This window comes from Strix uralensis, chromosome 8 (assembly GCF_047716275.1).
Source record: "Strix uralensis isolate ZFMK-TIS-50842 chromosome 8, bStrUra1, whole genome shotgun sequence".
NCBI classification, from domain to species: Eukaryota; Metazoa; Chordata; class Aves; order Strigiformes; family Strigidae; genus Strix; species Strix uralensis.
This window is the reverse complement of record NC_133979.1, coordinates 27093706-27110417: the sequence shown is the minus strand read 5'-3', so window position 1 is coordinate 27110417 and position 16712 is coordinate 27093706. Positions and strand designations below refer to the sequence as shown.

The 16712-nt window shown below is 36.9% G+C and overlaps 1 protein-coding gene across 1 annotated transcript in view; it reads left to right on the top strand.

The window, feature by feature from the left end:
• CDC73 (cell division cycle 73) overlaps positions 1-16712 on the top strand; it is a 111954-nt gene that overhangs the window by 69936 nt on the left and 25306 nt on the right. The window lies entirely within an intron of this gene.

Here is a 16712-nt window from a genome sequence, read left to right as displayed (position 1 = left end):
TTCAGGTTTTTTGGTGGGTTTTTTTGTTTGCTTTTAGCCAAAGAATAAAGACAATATAATTGCTTTATCATATGGTATCACTGATCAGTAGGACTCCAGGTAGGTACGTCCTTTACTGGCAAATGAGGCTTCCCCAGGCAGTCAGTGTGTTTTACTATTCTAGATGCATATTCTGATAATTTACTAGAAACATCCTCCTAACTAAATTGCCTATGTACACTAACTTTCTCTATTAGTCTAGTCTTGTTTTTAATGTATGCATTTCCTATCCTAATGACAATTTCCACAAATCCTATTTGAGGACATTTTAAGAGCATGAGTGTATTCCCTAAATATTAATTATAAATATAACTGGTGCATACCAGTAAAGACTTGTATCTCTTCCACTCTAAAAAATTTTGTGTTTAAAAAATTGGGGGGGGTGGGGCTGTCAACAGAGCAGTGGAGCAAGAGAGGAGAGACCTATGTCCAGCACCACTTAATATTCTGGGACGTTTATGAATAGTCGAGAATCAGTGCTTTGAAAGGTTGCATGTGTGCTCAGTCTACTGAATTTTCCACTTAAACACACAAAGCTAATATAACCCTAAATAATATACAGAACTTTATATAATCTGTTGCTGTATGTATACAAATATGTGAGAGTTTGACTAAGAGCATTGTCAATTTGCTGCATTCTGGGCTATGAGTAGGAAATCAAGTGAGATATTCATGCAGTTAATTTGCCCATGTTGATTTACAAAGAAGCAAGTAATGTTTTCTCGAATACCAGCATGTAAATCTGCCTCTGATTTTTGAATTTTCAGAGAAGACACATAACACTGTATTCGGGAAGCAAACCTAAATCCCAACAGAACGGTTATTAAAATCCATAGTGTTTCCACTTTATTTACTACTGCTTCACTGTACCTGAAGTGTATCTCTGAAGGTTTGGTAGTTATGTGTAGTGGGTTTATATATTTGGGTGGTCAGAGCTGTTTGTTTCTGTAAATGTTCATTGGTAAATATTAAAGGTACAAAAATCCCAAGGGCCATTTTTTTCTAAATATAACCTGCTTTAAAGAAAACTCAGAGGGGAACAGACATCACCTTTGGCTTTTAATTATATGACCGTATCACTTGTGCATAGCTTGTAAAGTTCAGGCAGAGCTGTTGCCTGTTGGTATGTGTAATATTTGTCGTCTTGCCTTGTGAACAAATTGAATATTGAATTAATAAATCTTAATGAACGGTTTCTTTTGTTCACTCATTCTTTGGTTTTAAAGGAAGAGCAGGTCTTTGCTCACCTCACAGAAAAGTAAGGAAAAGGATTTTCCTGCTACTTTCGATCTGGGTGTGACTGATGTAGCCTTAGAGAGTCAAAGTTTGAGGAAGAAATTACTTTTATAGCACTTTATTTTTTACTACTTTTAAATGATACTGTATGTTTCTGGGTACTTCTGGAGGACAGAGCTTGCATTGTACTGGAAATATGACCTGAAGGTTTCAGTAATCTTACTGGGCTGGAGATAGCAATGGGCTTTATCTCAGCTAAATCTCACTGTGAAGGGTCAGTGGACTGCTTGTTCTTGATCCAAGGAGTAGTATGGTCTGTAATATTACTACGGCTACATCTTAAACTAGAAGTTGCCATGTTAGTGTTTGAAATGCTGCCATCTATTAAGACTATGAAGGAGTTACTCTGATGTGAAGATGTGCAGTGTGTGTGTAAGGAACACTACAGAGATGCTGTGGCCAGTGAAAGCTTGACTGTTCAGTGAGTTCTGCAAAGCTAGAAGCAGATGCAAGGAGTCAGAAAAGATTGTGCTTAGAATAACCTGGGCATATGACAGCTGTGAACTATGCAAAACGAACTCGTGCAGAACAGAGGTGTGTAAGTTTGGAATATTTTCTTCAAGAAACTTAAAATTCCTACATGTCATTTTTAGAGGGTATCAGCAGAATCCTGTCTAACTGGTTTTAAAGTAAATCAGACACTAAGGTTGAGCTGTTAAATAAAGTTCTCTATTGACACCATTAACAGAAGTTTCTCAAATCAGTTGAGAGTGGTTGCAAGTCAGGTGTGTACTGTGTGGTCTGGTGGCCAGGAGTCCCACAGAAGTTAAACTATATGTACACCATAGCTGACCTGTCAACTGAATGTTCCCATATGGACCGTGCTTTCTGGATACTCCATGAATACAAAGATTATTCCATTTTATTGTAGTAAAATGTATTATTTCAGCTGTAATGTGTTGAAAACCTTTCAAGTGACAGTTCAAAATGATTAATGGCAGCATTTTCAAGGTTGGTTATTTTTGCTTTTAAACTTCTGGAAATGTGTTAATACAGAATGTCATAATGCTTAGTTTTAATTAAGTGTGTTAAGAATTGTTATGTATATGGCCAGTGGCCATTCTGTTCAGTGCTTCAAAAGGCATACTTCTTCCATAAGTCATTTAGAGTGGAGAGGGTTGTTGAATATTTGTAATTTACTTGTCTACTTTGTGATCCCAACATGATTCTTAACTAGCATGTTTGTAACTGAATGAAAAATAGCAATCTAGAAATGACCACAAGTGTCAGTATTGCCTGCCTTATTTTCCTTAGCAGATTTTCACTGTTGCTTAGCTAGTTGAGAAACCCAGCTTTCACTTGCTATATTTTTTTATAAATGGTCATGATTTTGCACTGTATTCTAATAACACCTAAGTCATAAATTTAGTAATTTCATTAATCTTTGGATGTCTTAAGTTTAAAACAGAAATGCAGCGATATAGATCAATCAGAAATGGTGGTAGAACAAGAAAAGGTTTCCAGTTATTCTGAAACATGCATATTTTTGTTTGCCAATTAGTAGTTGATAATTATGTCATTCAATAAGGAATATAAGTACATCCTCTCACTTAAAGTTGTGAGAGAGAAAAGACCACTGATCTTTTCAAGTCAGGAGGGTGCTTCTTACTCCATCTGCCTTAGGAAACGTTGCAGGAGGATATTTCATAATTCTAAAGCTTGTGGTTTTTTATGAAGTAAACTAATGTTCTAGGTATCCAACTGGAATTCAATCCATTCTCCTGTCACAGCTTCCTGTGAGGAGCACAGATTTGGAGTGCTTCAAAATTCACTTGAAAAGCCAGAATACAAAATGGTTTCAGTCTATTTCTGTTCTGGTTTTGTGTGTTATGCAAATTTTGCCTATTGGTCTACTGTCCAGACACGTTTCTTTCCTCCATAATGTGTTGTTAGCTTTATCACATCTTCTTTCTTTTCTGTATTCTGATCTTTCATGTCTTCCCCCAGGCTTTGCATCCAGTTATTGCTGATCTCAAGTGCTAAATGCAGATTTTTTTTTTTTTTTTCCCAAGGGATGGACAACATAATTTCATTTGTGTTGTGCAGTATTTTTGGCTGTGTGGTTCTCCCCTGATGAACTGAAATCCAGTGCCAGCAGTAATATTTTCTGCCTGTCACAAGTGTTACTTTTGCATTCTGAGGAGAGCAGGGACTTTATGAAGCTTTGATTCAGCACAGCAGGGGAGAGAAGGCCAACCAGCAGAAGTACCAAACATTTGCAGGCGGTTTAAAGAACAACTGTGGAAAATAGACTTCTGTTTTTCTCCTTACCTTCTGACATACCCCTAACACCTACCCTCACACCCCCAGCGTGAGAATTTGAAACAGAAGCTTAAATTCTTACAGAAAGCAAGACTTTGGGGAAGAACTGATACTACGTATCAAATCTCTTAAAGCAGGAAGATGGCATCCTATGGGAGTTAATAGGCCACTAGCTCTTATGCCTAAGGAGCATAATGCATTGTTCTAGCTATTACCACTTATCCAGCCCCTTGTCTCTGCCCAATTCCTTCCTGCAACAGGCACAGAAAGACCCTTTTTCCTTAGGCTATCTTCAGGCTCTTGAGGCATCCAGCACTTCTTTCCCAATGATTTGAAGAGCCTTGGCCCATCAGATTCATCACTAGGATGTAGAGTTCCTGGCCAGTACTCTTCCTAGGACAGCTGGATGAGCTATGTAGATATTTTTTTTTGGGGGGGGGGGGGAGGCTGATTAAGAGATTTGCAGCTCCAATTGTTCATCTGCTCACTACTTTTTTTTCCCCAATATATATGGTTTGTACATGAATATGGAGGCATTTTGTCAGCCTCAAAAATTCCTGGTTTTGAAATTGAAATTGGTGATGTAGATGTTTAGTTAATATTAAATAATGTGAAATCGAAGAGCTGGACTTTCAGACCTGTCAGAATTTCATGTGCCTTGAGGTTGAGACCTGTATTGACTCTTTCCATCTGTCACATTTCCTCAGTAGCTTTAGTACATTAATTCCTACAGCTCCATCCTGTAGGTATTCTCATTTACAGCTAATTCTGTGGGACATGCAGAAATAACAAAGGTTTAGCAAATGTCTTAAATGCCTGAAGCCTTTCTTCAAGCACAGATGATAACACTAGGAAAAACAAAATCTGTGGAAAAATCCATTCTCCAATGGTCCAAGAGATTCTCCTTGTAATAAATGTAAGTAATATTTTTTCATATCCAACAGAAAATCTGGATCATAAAAAAGAGAATAAGTCCCCTTTTGAGAGCAGTTTTTTGCTGCTCTTTCTTTGACATGTTGGGGGAACTATAAAATTGCTCCAAACAGCCTGCACACCACCTAGTTTGACAGAACTACTTCAGCTTGGCCAGCCAGTTTAATGTATCTTTTTTTCCTAACGTTGTTCCATGTTAATGAGTCTGTCAACTTGAAGTAGTTTCCAGTCAGTGTATGTTATTGAAAAACTGATTTTAATATGTGCTGACATCTATTATGTAGTGTGTTTAATATCATTGAACTGATTTCTGGTTATTTCAAAATTCATTCTGATTTGTGGCAAAAATCCTTTGGAAGTAAATGTTCATTTGTGTTTGATTCTGATGAACAAAGAAATCAAGTTACTGTACAAAATGACTTTGTGTACCCCTAGTTGCCAGTCTGTCCAGCAGACTTTCTCTTTGTACATTTGAAATTCATAGTAAACTTAAATGATAGCATCCCTTTAGTAGTGTCCAAGGAAGAGAAAACTGTGCTGTGGAAATCATGCTTTTTGTGTGAATAACTGTGTTCATAACTCCTTCTGTAATCTGTGTAAGATTTCTAGATTAATTTTTTGAGCCTGAGGATTATTTTCACATAAATTACTTATGTAAAGTCAGAGTTACCAGGACTCCTGGTCCTCATATACTTGATTTAGACGAAATGCTTAGAGCTCAGTTTGTATTATGTTAATTGACAGAGAATATTGGTTCAGAAGTAGAGAATTCTTTTCTGCTACCCTAAACTATATTTCAAACTTAAATTCCAGGGGTTTTTATTTTCTGTAACTCAGTGACTTCTAACAGAAGGAGAAATCAGACAGCGCTCTCGCATCTTGTCCATCTCAAGACATAATATTAAGAATCATTAATGTGTACTGTAGGGAGGTATATGTTTAACAGAAAAAAAGTACTGAATATATTTAATGTAATAATGCTGAATTAATAACATTTCACTTAAAATGAAAGATTAGCTTTTTCTATAATATACATATTCTTGTAACTCTTAATCAGCATCTGCCAAGCTTTCTATCACTGATCTGTTTTACTGTAGCAGAGTATTTGTCATCTAAAAAAAACCCAACTCTTAAAAACACAAAAAACTGTCATCCTCTTAAAAACTCCATAAATCTCATGATGGGTGATAGGATCTGCAATGTGCAACCCTTTAAGTCTTCTCCTCTCAAGGATTTGTGTACCTAAGCGTTGAGACTTCTACAAAGACTTCTTCTGTAATTTTTTGGTTAATGCACATTTGTGCTTTATTCGTGTGAGTATTATGGTTTACACTGCTGAAGAAAATAAATAAATTTTGGGAGACCAAACTTGACTTCCCCCCTCCCCCCCTTGCACATTTGGATCTCCATCTTACTGTTTTCTTTGGAGTTACATTGCCAAATATGAGAAGCCCTGTAATTCTATTAATATCAGTAAGAAGCATAATAGTGCAAAAAAGACAACAATCGTTTTCTACTTCTATTGCGTTTCTAGGTAAGCAAGCAAAGCAATAAAATAGAATAAAAATTCCTCCTTAGTTTAATGAGATATAGATACAATACAAAAAGGGAATTGGGGGGGTGGGGGTGGGAATCCAGGTCACCTTATATGGAGAAGATGTCTTTGCTGTGAAAAAAGTATTTTCTTTTTTGCCATTATATATATATATTTTTTTTTTTTTTACAGTTGACCCTACACCACACTGTCTGGAACTATGCACCAGTATCCATACTTTCATGCTGGTTTTGCCTCATGACAAAAAGAGGTTCTTTGTTATGTGTAATTAACTTCCACTTATCTGAGGTGTGCTGGGGGAAGGGAATAGGCAAGGAGATATGTCAATAATGCAAGAACCGCTGGATGCAGTGGGAAAATTTAGAGCAGATCTCTTGAATCTCTGTACTTCTCTTACAAACAGGTTGGTTGGGACCAATGCCAGGTTAAAATTGGATCTGTGTGTTCACATGGTAATGCACACAATCTAATAAGCCTTGTGGAATGTTGACCATTAGGGAGTAGATGCATCAGCCTACTCTGAATGGTCTGGTGGAGTTGGTTCAGGTCCCGTGTGGCTGGAGCTAATAAGCTCTGATGACTCTATGTAGAATTGCTCGCTTGTTCTTGAAACAATGCTGTGGCATACATGAGATGCTTGCAAGATTTATAAATAGTAGCTCCATGCTGTGTGGCGGTGCTGTTTCTGAAGCCCTGCTGGCCTGGGAAGTAAACTAGCTGTGTTTCTACAAAGCTGCCCTGAGCTAATGAAATCGGTAAATCTAAGGCACCTCTGTCATCTTGAATGGAAAGTGCTGCTGAGAATATCTGATCCCAGTTGATTGAGATCTGATAGCAATAGTAAGTTGGGGGGTTTTTTTAGAACACCTTTCATACTGGTAGTGCCTTGTCATTATTTTTATCTAATTTTCAGAGGTTTTTTTCAAACTAGGCGTTAGTCAGTGGCAAAAATGTCTGTCTGAGAAGATAAGGGGTTTTGCTCTTCCTGCAAAATAGGTATGTATTAATTTACCCAAGAATATGACAACATAGAAGCTGAGACATAAGGAAGAAATATGTAGTCTGGCATTAGCTCTTGAATAGCTGCTTTTTCTTACATTTCCGAAATGTCTTTTTAGAAGAACAGGAATAAATAGAAATGTGTGAGGTTTCTGTACTTATTACCAGCCTTCTGAGCTACACGTAAAATTACTATGCTGCCCTTTCTCAAAAGGTGATGCTGCTATTTTGTTTTGGTGTTTTTCTCATAAAAGTAGAGCACCACCAGATTAAGACAAGGAATTTATTGGATGAGTCTCTATGAAATTGAATCTGTTTTGTGACTGGTGAAGCCCTCCTAAGCACGTACAGAAAGTTCCAGGGTGTCATAACAGAGGAATCTTGTTACACTTTGGGTTTTTTTTCTCATTGAGATCTTGGCATTGAAAGCTGAACTCTACTCCAAAACATTGTCTGCTCTTAGTGGCTTACTCATTTTTATTTCCTGCCACCTAAGTGCTCAGTCTTCCAGTGAGGGGATCTTACTTTGCAACAGATTGCTGTAGAAAAAAAATCTTGTTTATTTTTTATCACTGACAGTAAACTTTTCAAAGGCGAAACAGCTATTTGAAGTAACAGGACAGATGTGAGGGCTGAAAGAGAACTGAAGAGGTCTTGCTGCTTAAGGCAGATTTCCTTCAGATAAACTGTGAAATCCACAGGATCGTTATGGATGACTGATATTTGCTAACATGTGAGTAGCAGAAATAATAGTTGCGGTGAACCTCACCTGTGTCTGTGCTGACTGGCATAGTCTGTCATCTTAAACATTTATTCACAGTGGGAAGTTCTTAAAAATGAATTGTGCATGTGTATACATATGTATAGGGGTGTGTGTATATAGAGAGAGAGGGAGAGAGGCAGCCATTTGAAAACTTTTAAAACCTGTTCTAAAATACAGTTCTGAGTCTGCTCATTTAGTCAGGGGGTTATTTTTTCTGCAGTGATGAAGACTGTGTAAAAGTCATAGCATAATAGGAAGATCGTAAAATTTGTAGAGTTCTGGTATGACCCTTATCCCGTCTTCATCTTTGAATAGAATGGCCCTGGACTGGATGAACGAGACCTTGTCGGTTGACCTTCATTTAAAGAGGACTGCATTTCTGCACTACCAAAAATACAGCTGTGCCCTAGCCATTTCAAAGAACAGTCGTATTATAAACCAGATCTCATAATGCATAGATAGAAACTTGGAGATAGTCTATCTAGCATATGGCTTGTGTATAAAATGAAAAAATAAAAGTTGAATGCTGTCGTCTTAGTGCTTTGAGAAGGGCTTAATTTAATCTTCTCTACTAAAGAGAGAAGAATAATGGGGAATTTAGATATAATGCCAAAGGAAGCTGAAAGTAGAGGCAAAAGGCCAAATGGAAAAATTCCTCTTGTGTGATACAGCCAGGATCCTTCCTGTATTTTAACTTAATGCATGATTTATTGCCATCACAGTTCGTCTTTGATATAGGCATAAAACATCATCAGCTTTTATATTCTATGGTAGGGTGGTATGAATGATATGTTTATTCAGGATCAGATACCAATACCGGTTTGCACAATCTATTTGTTATACAATATTGTAGCAGTAATGCACTAGTATGCATGCAACAGAATTTGTGTAGAAAAATTTGAAGGCAATTCTTTCAACCTAAACATTTGACAAGAAGCACACAAGTAGAAAGCATTGTTGCTATGATGAAAATATGGTATATATTCTCCTATTGTTTGTCTTCAGTATATGAATTTGTGATGCGTGACTAAAATACTTCTGTGTCCCAGGTGACTTTGTTATGTGGTGATTAATATTGTGATTCTGTTGCTTGATTCACATAGGTGATTTCTTTTTGAAGTAAAACAGCCCTATTGAAAGGCCGTGTAACTTTTGTCAGAGCCAGGCTTTGAGAACACACTTAAATGAAGACAACTGAAAGATTAACAGTACAATTGTCTATTCACTCTTTGGGTACAAAACAGAAGGTTTTAATTTGTTATCATGTTTGGGGGATTATTAGTGTTTGTGGTTCTGGGTTTTTTAAAAAAATCTTGGAATCTCTTGGATAAGTATAAAGGCTTAATCTAAGAAATACAGAATTTTGGATTCAGACAGCTTCCTGGCTGTTTCTGCTGACATGGACAGCAGTGTGATTTAGTGCTGTATAATAGTGATCCCTGCAAAATATTTTAACTTTTTAATCTGTTTACATCTGTAGGTAGGGAGGGGGAAAGTTCGGGCCTTTTGGAGTTACCCAGTTGCACAGAGTGGAAATTGCTTGGGGGGGGGGGGGGGGGGGGGGGGAGGGGACGGACGATGACGACGGGATGGGACACAGACACGACAGGATGTTTTGGTCTAATTTGAATATTCCTCCATATTAGTAAATAAAGTAATATTTTAATTAAAATCAAATTCTGGAATGACGGTATGACAGTTCTACAATGAAAACTATGTACTGCAGTGGATCTCACTGGGAAAGCTGGAGGGACGGGGAATTGGAAAACAGGACCATAGATGGCATATAACAGTACCAAAACCATTGCATTTTTATTCTAGGGGTTTAATTACGATGGTGTGTGTGAAACTTTTACATAATGCAGTCCAAGGTAAAGATCTAGGTAGTCTAGAAGGCAGTTTGTCAGAGCTGCTGTGACTGGTATAAGTGGGATGCTGCTACTGTAAATTTTGGAAATGCTCAGGCTTGAGAATATTGTACTGAGATATGTTCATGATTTTCACTAGTGGTGGGAGCAGCCATTTGAGGATACTGAAGAGCATAAGTTTTTTTTCCATGATGTTTTCCTGTGTTAAACATATAAAGCATGGGAAGCTAGAGGCTATCGAACTCCTAAAGTTTAATATTAAGATTCATACACTGCGTATGAACGTCATAGGTTTGGTTCTTAAAGTTTGTATGTATATTCTTTGGAATCCCAAATTGCCTCTATGCTCTGACTTAAAATGTGGGAAAATGTTTCCAAGGATCTGTTTATTGTGTTGAAAACTGAAAGTAAACATTTTGATCCAGTAATAGATGTGTTTTCTTTGAAGTTAAACCCACTGAAATCTTTTGTTTTACTTGATACAAGTGTATGAAATCACCAGGCAGAAAGAAACATTGCAATCAAATGTCAACTCCAGTCATAATAGTTTTCAAAGTAGTGCTTTTTCATATGGCACCATATAGCACTGTATAGCAAGCCTGTTTGTTGAAAATGTAAGGTTTTCCGTGTCCATTCAAAAATAGTTGGTTTCTCTTGGATTTAGTATTTTTAGTGAAATAAAAGTTTGCTCACAAGATGATGAATAACTTTGTGTTTGGGGCCAGATTGTTGTGTGTCACATTTCCCAGCTTCTTGTGATGAAAACTGAGTGCAGATCAGTTCCTCTGAACACATTATCAACCTGTTGACAAAGACCGTTATGTTGTCGCATATGAGGAAGGGAGATGGGGAACAGAATCTGAGCTAGCAGTAACAGGAGTCCGTCGCATCCCATCCCTCCAGCTAGAGGTGCTCTTATTGTAAAAGGCTTTGTCTGAAGTTTTTGTTGCTGTTCCCCTGCATTTTAACCTTGAATAATGCTGTGTTTATGTATAGTGATTGGCAGACATTTCACAGGGGATTTTCTGATCGTACAAACTGTAAATGTAAGGCTTAAATTAGACATTTGAGAAAGGGGGAAATGACTGAATTTGCATTCTTGCCATAGAAAAGTGATACCTTTTCTGCCATTATGATCAAAGGTGCTTAGCCACAGTGTTAGAAAGCAAACAAAAAAGTCTGTTCACCCATTATCTTCCCACCACTGTCCACCAAGATACTCTGCATGCTGATTTGATTGACTTCCCATGTTCATGCTACACATCATACTTTCTTCCTTTCAGTCTGTTTTAAATGAGTTAAACCAGTAAGATCTGTAGAGTAAGAGCGGTACAAAACCTGGGGTGGTTTTGTGACTATGGTGTTTCTTTGGTTAATTTTCATTCTTGGGTATAATTTTTTTTTAAGTATGACAATTGAAAACAAACCTGTGAACTTATGCAGCTGGGGCAGGACAAATGTTTAAAGACAGTATTCTAGTGACCTTGTAAGCAGATTAAAAGGTCCAGTTGTCCCAGTTTGAGGGAATTTCAGTGTGTGGATAACTGCAACATATGCAAGTCTGGAAATCTAAGACTTTCATGCTGGATTAAACTCAGAAATTTTTGCAGTAAATTACTGTTCTGTTTCTAACTTGCTTGTCTGATGTTGTACAGATATCTTTTGTGTCTCAATACTTTGTCAATAGTTTTATCACCAGCACCCAAGATAGTGAATCTGCTCTGTCTCAGTGGACAGTTTGTTGATATGAGGGCTTTGCAGATGTTATGCTGGAGGTTTACTACTCTGTTCGCAGATGGTGCAGATAACTGTATAAATACACTTTTTTTTTTTTCGTTTTTATAGCACTTTTTTATTTCCTATACATACAGTTGCTGTCGCTTAACTTTGTTGTAGCCAGTGAAGCAAGTGAGTTTCCAACAACACTCTCTTGGGGTGTCTTAGTGTACAACTCACAAAGTAAAGAAATACAAAAAGAGTTAACATGAAAATTTGAGATAACATAAATTTTATTACCAATATTACTTGACTGACTGCATGGATCTGTACCTCAGTATTACTAGCAGCGTGTTCCAGTTATAACAGGCCTCAAGATCATCACCTTCTGTGATTTTACAAAAAACACCTTCTCTTCTGCAGCTGAAGTTGCATAGTAGGTTAGCTGTTATTCATAAAGCAGGAAGCCTCGAGTGTAAGACAATCTGCAATTAGAACATTTTTCTAGACTTCTCCCTGGCCTGTGACAGTTTGAAATAGCTCTTTCCATGTCAAAGTGGTTATAGTCCATTGTATTCTTAGAATCATCACTGTCATCGCTCAAGCCCTCCTTATCTCTTGGCTTGTTTATTACAATTTATTATAGCTGCAGCTAAAGCTTTTGATCCTGGAAAAGCTCATGCTGGTTTTGAGCTCAGCAGTTACTTTTCTAGGCAACACAAACAACTAAGAGTTCATTGCTCCACTGTTCAGCTTTGTGCATTGGCTCCTCGAGGAATACAGTTTCAGGATTTTCTCCTGATATTTTAAGACTTCCAAGGTGATTACTTGGAAAATTACTTTCATCTCTCTGGCCATGACCACCCATGATAATTATGTTTTCTTGTAACATAACGTAATATATAACCATAGTGCTGGGATAGTGAAAGCTGGTAAGGTACTGCTGCGGTTTAACTTGACAGGCAGCTCAACACCACACAGCCATTCACTCACCCCCCCCCACAGTGGATGGGGGAGAGAATTGGAAAAAAAGTAAAACTTGTGGGTTTAAACAGACAGTTTAACAGGACAGAAAAGGAGGAGAAAATAATAATACTGATAAATATACAAGTGATGCACAATGCTGTTTCTTATCACCCCCTGACTAATGCCCAGTCAGTCCCCCATCAGCGAGCTGCCATGCCCCAGCCAACTCCTCCCCCCACCCCCCCTCCAGATTTATTGTTTAGCACTATGCTGTATGGCCTGGGATATCCTTGGGGTCAGTTGGGGTCAGCTGTCCCGGCTGTGTTACCTCCCAACTTCTTGGGCACTCCCAGTCACCTCACTGGCAGAGCAGTATGAGAGGCTGAGAAGTCCATGACTTAGGGTAAGCACTGATCAGCAACAAGTAAGACATCAGTGTTGTGTTATCAACATTATTCTCCTCCAAAGTCCAAAACACAGCACTATACCAGCTACTAGGAAGAAAATTAATTCTATTCCAGCTGAAACCAGGACAGGTACGGAAGAATAATATTAAAACTTTTTTTTTCGGTGAATAGAAAGGAGAAAATCACATCAAGATGAAGTACAACTGGGAAAAAGTGGTGCTGGATAATTTGTCGAACAAGCAATCACAAAAAAACCTAAGGTCTTGAATAGCTACCTGTGTATTAGAATTCTATTACAGCATCCCCTGTTCCAGCAACAGGATTCAGTGTAACCAAGGGGAGTCTGAAAAGAGCCTCATCAGTTTCTGTTGCATTGAGACATTGGGCAGCATCACATAAAGTTAATCAGTTGCTTGGATCTTGGTTCAGTCTGGGGTTTTGGGAAAAATTTTCATGCAGAAGTTAAGGATCCATCTGTATTCATTTAGGCACCTGCAGAGCTTTTAAACATACTCTTCTCTCATAAAGCATTTCACGAATCTTTCCGGAAGTTGCAAAGGAACCTTTATGAGGTCTCTTAAGCCTTTTCCTCTACAAATGTATTGCTCAGTGAATGCAGGTATAAGTGGAATCTTCCCATTCCTCTGTGCTGAGCAACGTTTTCTTTAATGTACATATGACTGTTATCTTGAATGCCATTTCCAAAGCAGGATCTGAATAGAAAAATAAGTGCTTTTCTACATATGCTTAGAGTTTGTGTGTCAGTGGTGCTTTAATGCAAATTAAATTTTTGAGCCACATATTCTGTGATGTTTCTGGTGAAAAACCCCTTCATATGAGTGACTAATACTTGTGGTTACAGGTAGTATTGGTGATTGATGAATGCAGGAAGCTGAAAGTTGAGACTAAATCATCAGCAAATTGTAGTAAATTCACAATTACACAAATTCCAGTTTGATGGAATTGATGTGGCGTGTTCTGATCTTAGTATACAGAAAACCAGTAGTTTATAAACCTCTTTTTATTCTCAATCTGTGTTTGTCAAAAATCTTTGTTTGCCAAGTAGTATGTGTGAGGCTGGCTCAGATAACTAACCCAAAGGGAAGGAATTCTAAGCAAAAATAATGTTATACTGATACCTACTTTTGTCTTTTCACTCAGTTCAAGGGAATGAGTCATTTAAATAAACATAGATAGGTATATTATAGGCAGGCCTTTATTTTTAAAACAATCAAACAAAACCTCTGGAGTTCTCAGGATTAAGAGTTGTTGTTTGATGAAAACAGCTTATCCCCAGGACAATGGAAGTGGTTACGTGTTTAATTTGGCTTTGTCACCAACGTTCCTCTTCAGCTCAAAATTGCTATTTCAATAGCAACAGTTTGAAATTACATGACTGACGTAAATTCAAGATGACGACCTTAATTTTACTGATACTTTGTGCAAGGGTAAAGATGGGAGGAGCTCTAGCACACTTCATCAAAGACTCTTCAGGAATGTTTTGAAATCTTAGCTTTGGGGGTAGTACTAAAGTTTTAAGGCATCTCAGTAATTGTTGCTTTCATTAACTCTTTCCAAAAGCATCTCCCGTAATTTTTATTACTATTAATTTACCATATTTATATGGTTTTGTCCCTAGTTGATCACTAGTCACTACAGTAATAATTTAGGTTCAGTCATGATTTGTGTTGCTTAGAACCATTTTTTTCAGAATGATAATATTGCCTAAGCTATCCATAAATGGTCCAGTTAATTCAGTCATATTTTTCCATGTTTAAACCAAACTTCTTTTAATCTGATTGTAACGAACAAGAAATCGCAGTGAGTATTTTTCATGTCTCTCAGTGACCTTGATCTCCAGGCCTAACCTGCTACTGAAAAAAACCATCAGTTCTGTTTCTTACTATGTTTTACAGTGTCAATGTTCCAGAATTTGAGTAATTTGTCAGTTTTAATTCTATAATGGATTAATAAAGGACCAGATTTGTAAACAAAAGTTTAATTTGAAAACTGTGGAACAACAAGTGTTAGTATTTCTAAGTTTCAGTTAGTCCTTTGATGACGTCAACATAGTTTTATTTCTGCCACCCTCCCTTGTTTCTCCTTTCTCCCTCTCCTCCATCATTGTAATGCTGTACTCATTCAGAAGAGACTGTCTACATCTGATTTCCTTACACTTGTGAAATCTGTTATATGTACTACCTTTAACAGTATTTTGAAAACTATAATGAAATTTGCCTTATCTTTGTAAGAAGATGGACATCAAGTTTTCTTTTTTGCAACTGAATTTGAGGATTGGCAGTGTTCCATTGGTATTTTTCTTCAAACTGTACTTGATAAGACATGATCTTCAGTATAAGCAGTTTTGTATTTTGAAATAAATATTATTTACATAATTTTTACTAACCCCTCTTGTCACATCAGTTTTTTAGTTGTTGAAGTAGGAAATAGTGAAGCTATGGTGTTATTTTCCTTAGGCAGTTGGTATCAGAAGACTTTGATAAATAGTGGTAAACTTTTCCCCTTTTGAAATTCATTCAATAAAAATATCTTTAATTCTGCTTAAACTCCCGCTCTCTTTTCTAGATTATAAGGAAGTTGAAACAATGTAAACAGTAGAAATTACCTTTTTATTAATATTACAAGTAATGGAAGTTAAAATGACTGTGACATTAGCAGTATTTGCACAATAGTTAAGATCCTGTTATCAAATTCTATTTTTTTACAGCATAGTTTAAAATTAGGAAGGCAGTTAAAAGCTTGCAATTTATTATTTAAATATCTGTCTTAAGGGACTGCGTATGCAGATTAGTGTGCATGGAAGTATGTGAATAAGCTATATCAGTTTCATGTGTAAATAAAATGATGATGTGAAACACTAGTAAAACTTAAAATCTTACTACAATTTTCTTGATATGAACAGAAGGCAGAGAATTATTAGGAAGACTGCAGAGACAGAGCAACTCAGTTGAATTGTTTTGCTTGGTTCTTTGGAAGATTTTTTTTTTTTCTCCCAAGGCATTTAAGGGCTCTAAATTTTTAGAACAAAGCCCTGTGTTTTCAGAATCCAGGCTATTTATATGAAATAGATAGATGTTTCTATCAAGCTTAAAGTAGGGCATCTGGACCAGTTGTTAGATACCTGTTTTTGAAGTCATCCCATTGTTCTGGCTATTTGTCATACATTGATGTATACAAGATTTAATTTCTAAAGAAATAATACTCTTTTCAGCTATTCAGTCGTTTTAGATTTTGCTGTAGCTCTTTAGGCTGGCTTTACTAGAATTTTCAAAGGCTCAATACTTTAAATCACTTGGGCAATGATAGTATAGCTGCTGGTAATTAACGTGAGTTCTTACAGGCTCTTCTGCCCTAAATTGAGTAAATAAATTGAAGTCTGTTCCTAAAGATCATTTTACAAGCTTACCATCCACATGTATTTCTCTTTCTCATTTGAGATCCGAGTTTTACTACATTCATCTTTATGAACAGAATGGTCTTTGGTTGAATTGTCTTCCATCATGGATGGTGAAGCTGAAAGCTGCTTTATGTTTCATATGCAAGCAGTTGCTAATACTTCTTGCAGAATCAAATGTTACTTTTTACTTCTACTACTTCTGTGCAGGAGCATGCAAGTTACCTAATAAGTTTTAGGTTTTCGGGTAAAGATCTTGTACTAATTTAAATGTTATAAAGGAACAAGGTAGAAATTAAATTTGTTAAATTAAAAAAGCCACAAGATGGCAACAAATTCAATTCTATCTGTTGCTTCTAACATTTTTTTAAAGGTCAAAATACTACAGGCTGTATGGGTCTCCACATAGAAGCCAGCTGGAATAGTGAATATGCAATAAAATAGAGTTTTTTCCTTCTACTATTTGTACGTTGTGAAACCAAACTAAGAAACT